Source organism: Zingiber officinale, chromosome 4A (assembly GCF_018446385.1).
Source record: "Zingiber officinale cultivar Zhangliang chromosome 4A, Zo_v1.1, whole genome shotgun sequence".
NCBI lineage: Eukaryota > Viridiplantae > Streptophyta > Magnoliopsida > Zingiberales > Zingiberaceae > Zingiber > Zingiber officinale.
In genome coordinates, this window is record NC_055992.1 from 96920347 (window position 1) to 96929219 (window position 8873).

An 8873-nucleotide genomic window follows, 5' to 3' on the forward strand; every position below is an offset into this window, starting at 1 on the left:
AGGAACTGTTCATGCTCATCTAATGACAAAGACTTCAGAATTGTAATGCCGGAAAGAAATAGGGCTGTTCGTATTCAAGAATAGCACTAAAACTAATATTGTCACTTAGATAACCTGCTGATCATGCCTACTAATTAACCAAGATTACCTAACTTGAAATGCTAAAGATCAAGGGTTGTTTATGCCCATTTGCGTGGCCCAAAAAGGAAAACAACTTGCTGGAATTTATGGGCAGTAGGTAGATGTACAAGGAGACAACACTGAAATGCTACAGGCATGCTTAAAATATGAACTACATACTGGAATTAGGGGGTTGTTCGGCTGGTAAAATTGAAGCATGACAATCACAAAAACTCAAAATTCTCACGCTAATAGATATAGCTAATCGACTTGACAAACAGTGCAAAGAAAGGAAAACTAATATGCATGCTACTATAGATAAATTTGTTCATGCCCATTAAACAAGGAAATAAAATCTAAGATGCTAATTATAAGAGACTGTTCATAGTTGGTAAATCAGTAAAAGAATTAGATGTTGGGATGCTAAAAGGGCCAACTACTCATGCCTGTTAAGCTACAAAAGAACTCATAACGGAGTTTCTAACTACAAGGCTGTGCATGCTTGTTAAACCACAAAAGAATTCCAATCTGCAATGCAATCAAGGCTATTTACATTCTTTGAACAGCGAAAAGATTAAAACCGGAATGCTAAAATAACAACCAACGAATCTAGGGTTGTTCCTGCTCGGCGAGAAAGCAAAGAAGGAAAACAAAATCGCGGAACCACTCCTACTGCAGGTGAGTAGTACTTACACTTGCTTTTAGGACTTACAACCGGAAGGAGGCAACTAGGGCTTCGGGAGAAGCTTGAAATCTCGGCTCTTCTTCACGTTTCTGAGCTCCCCTCGTCGAGGTGATCACGCACGGTGAAGACCGGCCGGAAAGGGCCTTTCGCCGGCGCCGGAGACAAAGCCCTAATACGACTTCGTTTCGCCCGAGCAGGGATGAATCGCACGGCGTGAGGAGAAGAGAAGGAGTTAGGGTTCGGGTAATTAAATGCCCAAACGCTATTAACCCATGCTATAATACCTAGGTTATATTTCTGCCCTTTTCTATAACTTAAATCTATTTCTCTTCATATTGGGTTAACAAAACCCGCGTAGCTCAGCTGGTCGGCTACGTCCGGTTAGGTCGGGTTCGACCCGAGATCACGGGTTCGAGCCTCGCCTTCAACGGTTTTTGTCAGAATTTCTTTTTTTTTTTTTGTAAACATACTAAACGAGCTCCAAAAATTACGTAAAAATACTCTAAAAATTCCTAAAAATCTCTAGAATATTTTAAAAGTGTTTCCAAATATTTTTATGGACTTTTAGAATTTGAAATAGGGAAAATTGGGTCATTACAATCCCCCATACCTTATAAAAAGTTCGTCCTTGAACTTAGAATAGTTCTGGATACTTCTGTCTCATACTGTCCTCCCGCTCCCAAGTGACTTCCTCGTGCTTCTGGTTCTGCCAGATGACCTTCACTAGTGGTACTTCTTTATTTCTTAGTCTCTTAACTGTTCTGTCCACTATCTGTGTAGGTCTGCTCTCATAACTAAGATCCTCTTGGATCTGCACTGACTGAGGCTGAATCACTTGGCTCGGGTCGTGGAGACACTTCTTTAGCATGGAGACATAAAATACATTATGTATTGCTGACATGTCTTGTGGTAAGTCCAGCTTGTAAGCTACTTTCCCAATCCTCTCTATGATCAGGTAAGGTCCTACATAGCGAGGACTTAATTTTTCCTTCTTGCCAAATCTCATCACTCCCTTCATAGGAGCGACCTTGAGGAAGACTGAATCCCCTACTTGGAATTCCAATGGCCTACGGCGTGTGTCAGCATAACTCTTCTGTCTGCTCTGGGCAGTCTCAATTCTCTGTCTGATTTTCTAGATCGCCTGAGTGGTCTCGTCTATCAGCTCTGTCTGAACGCCCATCTCTACCTCCATTTCTTTTCTCTCTCCTGCTTCTTGCCAGCAAATGGGTGATCTGCATTTCCTGCCATACAATGCCTCATAAGGTGCCATTTTGATGGTGGCTTGATAGCTATTGTTGTAGGCAAACTCTGCTAAACATAGATACGTGCACCAACTTCCCTTGAAATCCAGCGCACAAGCTCTGAGCATATCTTCTAGAATCTGATTTACTCGCTCTGTCTATCCATCAGTCTGAGGATGGAAAGCTATGCTGAACTTGAGTTTGGTGCCTAGTGCATTCTGAACGCACTCCCAAAAGTGTGAGGTGAAGTGCCCATCCCTATCAGAAACGATAGATTTGGGAACTCCGTGAAGTCTGACTACCTCCTTAACATATAACTGGGCTAACTACTCTATAGAGTGGGACACCTTGATGGCTAGGAAATGAGCAGACTTAGTCAATCGGTCTACTATTACCCATATCGCATCATATCCATTTGTGGTTCTTGGGAGACCTGTTATAAAGTCCATGGATATGTCTTCCCATTTCCATTCTGGTATTGGAAGAGGCTGAAGAACTCCTCTTGGTCTCTGGTGTTCTGCTTTGACTCTCTGACATGTCAGGCAGGTACTGACATATTTAGCAATGCCTCTTTTGAGTCCAGACCACCAGAACCCCTGTTTCACGTCTTGGTACATCTTGGTAGAACCAGGATGCATGGTGTATGGTGTGCTATGAGCTTCTTCTAAAATCTTCTTTCTCAGTTCTTCATCATTGGGCACGCAAATGCGACTCCCCTGATAAAGAATCCCGCTGTCCGTTACTCGAAACTCTGATTTGTCTTCTTTCTGTATCCCTTGCTTGATCTTCTGGATGTATGGATCTTCACTTTGCTTTCTCTGTATCTCCTCAAACAATGTAGACTCTAAAGTCAATGCAAAGAGTTGCCCTTCAATAATTTCAAGTCCAAAATCTGACAGCTCCTTCTGCAGTGGCAGGGCTAATGATGACAAAGACATCAGGGATGCACTGGATTTCCTGCTTAGTGCATCTGCCACTTTGTTAGCTTTGCCTGGGTGGTAGAGGATTTCACAGTCATAATCTTTGACCAACTCCAGCCACCTGCGCTGTCTCATGTTTAAGTCCTTCTGAGTGAAGAAGTACTTAAGACTCTGATGATCTGTGTGATGGATCGAAAGCGCTAGAGGGGGGGTGAATAGCGCTCGTGGCTATTTTAACGATTTTAAAACACAGAGTAGAAACGCAGCGGAAAGTAAAAGCAAACACAACAGACGCAGATGTTTTACTTCGTTCGGAGCCTATGGCGACTCCTACTCGAAGGCTCGCGGTCCTTGACCGCTTTCGGTGGGCAACAACTATAATATCGGAAAGATTACAATTTGAATTACAATTAATGTAATAAGTAAACTAATACCGACAACAAAAGATCGAAGAGTCTGAGCTTCGGGTTGTCGACGTCGAGTTGTAGCACTTCAAGGTCGTCTCGTTGGCAGCACTTCACAGAAGAAAGCTTAGAATGTGTTGTACTATCTTAGCTGCTCCCTCGACCCTCTTTTTATATGACATTCCGGGCGCCTGGATCCCTTCCGGGCACCTAGAGTGTGACGTGGCCAACCAACCAGGATGCACCAACCAGGATGCTCCATGTGGCGAAGTCGCGGTAGGGATAAAACTTGGTCCCGGGCGCCCGGACCTGTTCCGGGCGCTTGGACCTCCGGGCGCCTGGATCCATCCAGGGCGCCCGGACCACCTTTTTCCAGCAGGTTCCTCACCTGCAAACAAAGGTTAGTCCGAGCAAGATACCCTGCAAGACAGTGTTAGAATCTGATAAAACACAGTAAGGAATAACTGACAGTCTTCGGACTGTCCGAGTCTGACTTCGGATTTTCAACCAGAAACCCTAGGTCGACCCGACGCCTACTGTTCCCTCTACGGGGAACGCGTCCTCACCTACTCCCCTCAGGAGAGATTACCTGATGCCAGTCCGGTCCTCCAGACCGACTGGACTTTCCGCCTAGGGTTACCACCCCCTAGGACCTAAGGTTGCTGCCCTTTAGGATTTTCCTCCACCTAGGGTTACCGCCCCCTAGGACCTAAGGTTGCCGCCCCTTAGGGTTTTCCTCCACCTTGGGTTACCGCCCCCTAGGACCTAAGGTTACCACCCCTTAGGGCTTTCCCTCACCTAGGGTTACCGCCCCCTAGGACCTAAGGTTACCACCCCTTAGGATTTTCCCTTTGCCTAACCGCAGCTAGGACTTTCCTGAAACACTTATTCAACACGTTAGATCACCACAAACCTTAACTTTGAATCCTTTGCCATTATCAAAACTCAGGTTCAATCGTCGGATGCTCCCCGCACCAACAATCTCCCCCTTTTTGATAATAGCAACCGAAATTCAATGTTAAGTAAAAAAGATGCAGTTATATACAAGCACAATAAACAAGATAAGCAAGATAAGCATAGACATAGCTCCCCCTTAATATAAGTTATTCTCTTTGAATTTTTTACTAATGGCTCCCCCTTAATACAAGCTCCCTTTAAAATATTTTCTTTGAATTTCTCTACTCTCCCCCTTTGCCATATATCAAAAATGAGCTAGTTTTGAAAAACTTAACTTTTCAAGACAGAATTTAGCAGAAACAATTTTAACTTAGGCAAGGAGCAAGTGAAAGGCAACACCTTAGAATAGCAACATTTTTCAAAATTTTGTCAAATGATTTTGTTTGAAGTGATTTGCAAAGAGGAACTCTTAGTGTGTTTTAGGAGTTTCAGAGCCCTTAAGTACAAGCATGCTTAAACTTTAATATTGCCTCTAGAGAACATCTTGCCAAATAGCTAAGTTTAGTTAGAGAAAACTTAATTAAGTACTTAGCTTTGAAAACATTTAGCTTATAGAGGAGCTATAATTTGAAGGTCAGGACATGAATAATTTTAATTTTAAAGCTAAAAAATAGCTTGAATTTTCGAAGATATGTCAAAAATAGTTTTTAATTTTGAGGTCAAGTCAAAAAAAATTTTTAAAGAAAAACTAATTTTAAAACCGACTCAAAACCACTCCCCCTTAATTAATGCCTTAATAAATTTTTTAGTTCAGGAGTTCAAGCATGAGAGGTTAAAGAATTATTTTCCTAATTATCCATCTCACTCATTCTAGATTAACAAGCATGTTTAGCATATGAGTGAGTATGAGATAGAGTTTACTTTAATTTACAACATTGAAGATATCAGTTAGAATTCCAAATAGGTGACCATTATTTTGAAGATTTAAGAATTAATTAAGTTTAGAATTTCAAAGAGTTTAATAACTTCTGAAAAGAATTTTGAAATTAAGTTTTAAAGATTTTGAAGTTTTCTCAAATAAATTTTAAAAGAATTTTAAAAGATTTTGAAATGATTTTGAGAAGATTTTTCAAATAATTTTTAAAAGAATTTTAAAAGATTTTGAAATGATTTTAAGAAGATTTTTCAAAGAATTTTTAAAAGATTTTGAAATGATTTTGAAAAGATTTCTCAAATAAATTTTAAAATTGAGTTTAAAAGATTTTGAAATGATTTTGAAAAGATTTCTCAAATAAATCTTAAAATTGAGTTTAAAAGATTTTGAAATGATTTTGAAAAGATTTCTCAAATAAATTTTAAAATTGAGTTCAAAAGATTTTTGAAATAATTTTGCAATAATTTTGAAATTGAGTTTAAAAGATTTTGAAATGATTTTGAAAAGATTTTGAAATTGAGTTTAAAAGATTTTTGAAATAATTTTGAAGTAATTTTGAAATTGAGTTTAAAAGATTTTGAAATAATATTGAAATTGAGTTTAAAAGATTTTGAAATAATTTTGAAATTGAGTTTAAAAGATTTTTGAAATAATTTTGAAATTGAGTTTAAAAGATTTTGAAATGATTTTGAAAAGATTTCTCAAATAAATTTTAAAATTGAGTTTAAAAGATTTTGAAATGATTTTGACATAATTTTGAAATTGAGTTTAAAAGATTTTGAAATAATTTTGAAATAATTTTGAAATTGAGTTTAAAAGATTTTGAAATGATTTTGAAAAGATTTCTCAAATAAATTTTAAAATTGAGTTTAAAAGATTTTGAAATGATTTTGAAAAGATTTCTCAAATAAATTTAGAAATTGAGTTTAAAAGATTTTGAAATGATTTTGAAATAATTTTGAAATTGAGTTTGAAAGATTTTTGAAATAATTTAGTTGAATTAACTTGATTTAAGTCAATTTTAATTTTAATTTCCTAGTCATCTCACTCGATCTAAATTTTCAATCAGGAAACCCTATAATTGTTGTGAGATGAGCTATAGTTGAATTTTAGGGTCTGGTTTAACTTTTGTGTTAGATTTAGGTTTAGCTTTGGGTTCAACAAGTAAGCATTCTTTGGATAAACTTCTGGGCTATGGTGAGTCACAAGGAACTCATTAAAGTAACCAAACCTTCGAGGTTTCCAAATAGTCCTACCCATTGAGCTTAATACTAAACCTTGGTCTAACTAGTTAGGATCCATTTAAGGGTAGCTTCGGTCAGTTCCACTTGGTCAAATGCACCAGGTCGAAGCCATATCTTCCTAGACATGCGATGCCCAAGCTTCCCTAACGTACTATCATCCAAAAACGTCACCAGTACTGTGGGTCAAGTTAATCCTAGCCCATTTTGATCTAACCTTAATTACCCTGCCGGGTAATCTACTCTTGTTTTACCCATTTCGGGTAGATTAGGTTCAGTTACCCTGTCGGATAGTTCAGTTGGGGGTGCCAGCCAGTCTGGATCCTCCATCTATTTTTATTTAACTTAAGTTGAAATTTACTTTTAATTTGAATTAATTTTGAATTGAATTTCGAATTTAATTTAATTTTGAATTTTAAATTTTGAATTTTTTATTTTTAATTGAATTTTGAATTTTGAATTTTGAATTTAATTTTAAATTTTTAATTGAATTTTAAATTTTGAATTTAATTTTGAATTTAATTTGAATATTAATTTGAATTATGTTCTTAATATTGTTTTTTTATTAGCTCCCCCTGGATCATAGCCTCGATATGATCTATCAAGGTAATAGACTAGATCCTTGGGGACCTAATAGTGACCATTTCCAACTTGATTAACCAAGTTGGATCTTGGCACCCATGCTTGGACAATTTTTCTATTATTTCTATTAACTAGCGATAAATATGATTTGTATTTTATTTTAGTTTTAAATCCAAGTCCAGTTTTGTTGTAAACGGCTTGCTGTTTTCCAAGAATCAGATCCAGATTCTTGGAGCCCAAGGTGAACCGTTCCAACGTGTCCTTGAGTTCTTTAATTTGAGCTTTCAAATTGGAATTTTCTTCCTCAAGTTGTTGGACTTGAGTTGAACTTCCAATTTGAACTGACTCAATTAAAGAGCTCGAGTTAGTCGTTTCCTTAAGGGTTGTTACCTCCTTTTGGAGTGACTTAACCCGGACGTTGGATTTAGCCAACTTTTTTACTAAGTAAGGTAATAATTCATGCAAGTTATCTAATTGAAACTCTGCGAGTAGTGAACTTACAGTGGGTTTTGGTCCTTCGGAAACGAATGCGGATTCGTGGCTTCGATCAGACTCAGTCTCGGATTCGCTCTCGGTTTCTGACTCATACTCGGACTCAGTTTCCACCACGGTTGCTTGTACTGGTAGAGCAAGGAAGCTCGTCGGTTCTTCTTCGTCGGACCCGGATTCATCTGAAGACTCGGACCATATCTTTTCCTCTGTCTTACTTGTACCTGCAACCATCGTGATACCTTCCTCGGCCGAAGTAGTATTATTCTGCTCATCTAATTCAAATAAATCATTTATCAAATTATGCTTACTTACTTGAGCGTCGGAAGTGCCCTCGTGTAGATTCATCAACTTTTGCCACAACTCTTTTGCACTTGCGAAAGGGCCGATGCGGTTCAGTTCTTCATTGGTTAGGCCACATTGTAGCATGCAGGTTGCTTTGGCATCGGCTTCAACTTTTTTTATTGTGATAGAATCCCAGTTGATGCATGAGATAAGTTCTCCGGTGTCGTCACGTGGAAGTTCGAGTCCGGTCTGGATGATGATCCACATCTCGACTTGCGTCTTGAGGTGGTATTCCATCCGGTTCTTCCAGTATCCAAAGTCCTTGCCAGAAAAGAGCGACGGTCGGACGGTGCAGAATCCTTCTTGGAATGCCATTTTAAAAGAACCTTGCACACAAAAATAGCAAAAAAAATGTACCAGGACTTGATCCTGGATTAGCAGTGTGGTATGGAAGGATAGAAATAGAAGTTCACCAGTTTCGAGAAAAAATAATAAAATAATAATAAAATATTATTAAAAAATATTATTTCAAATTTTGCTAAATTCAATATTTTATCAATACTAATAAACCGTGAAAGGATAAAAATGAATTTTTTTTTTTCAAAAATAATTTTGGAGGAAAAAAAACGAAAGGCGTAAGGTTTTATTTTTACCCTATACAAACAACAAAGCCACGAAAAATGCTTGAATGGTGGTTGCACCAGTTCAAAGCGACCCCGCTCTGATACCAATTGATGGATCGAAAGCGCTAGAGGGGGGGTGAATAGCGCTCGTGGCTATTTTAACGATTTTAAACCACAGAGTAGAAACGCAGCGGAAAGTAAAAGCAAACACAACAGACGCAGATGTTTTACTTCGTTCGGAGCTTATGGCGACTCCTACTCGAAGACCCGCGGTCCTTGACCGCTTTCGGTGGGCAACAACTATAATATCGGAAAGATTACAATTTGAATTACAATTAATGCAATAAGTAAACTAATACCGACAACAAAAGATCGAAGAGTCTGAGCTTCGGGTTGTCGACGTCGAGTTGTAGCACTTCAAGGTCGTCTCGTTGGCAGCACTTCACAGAAGA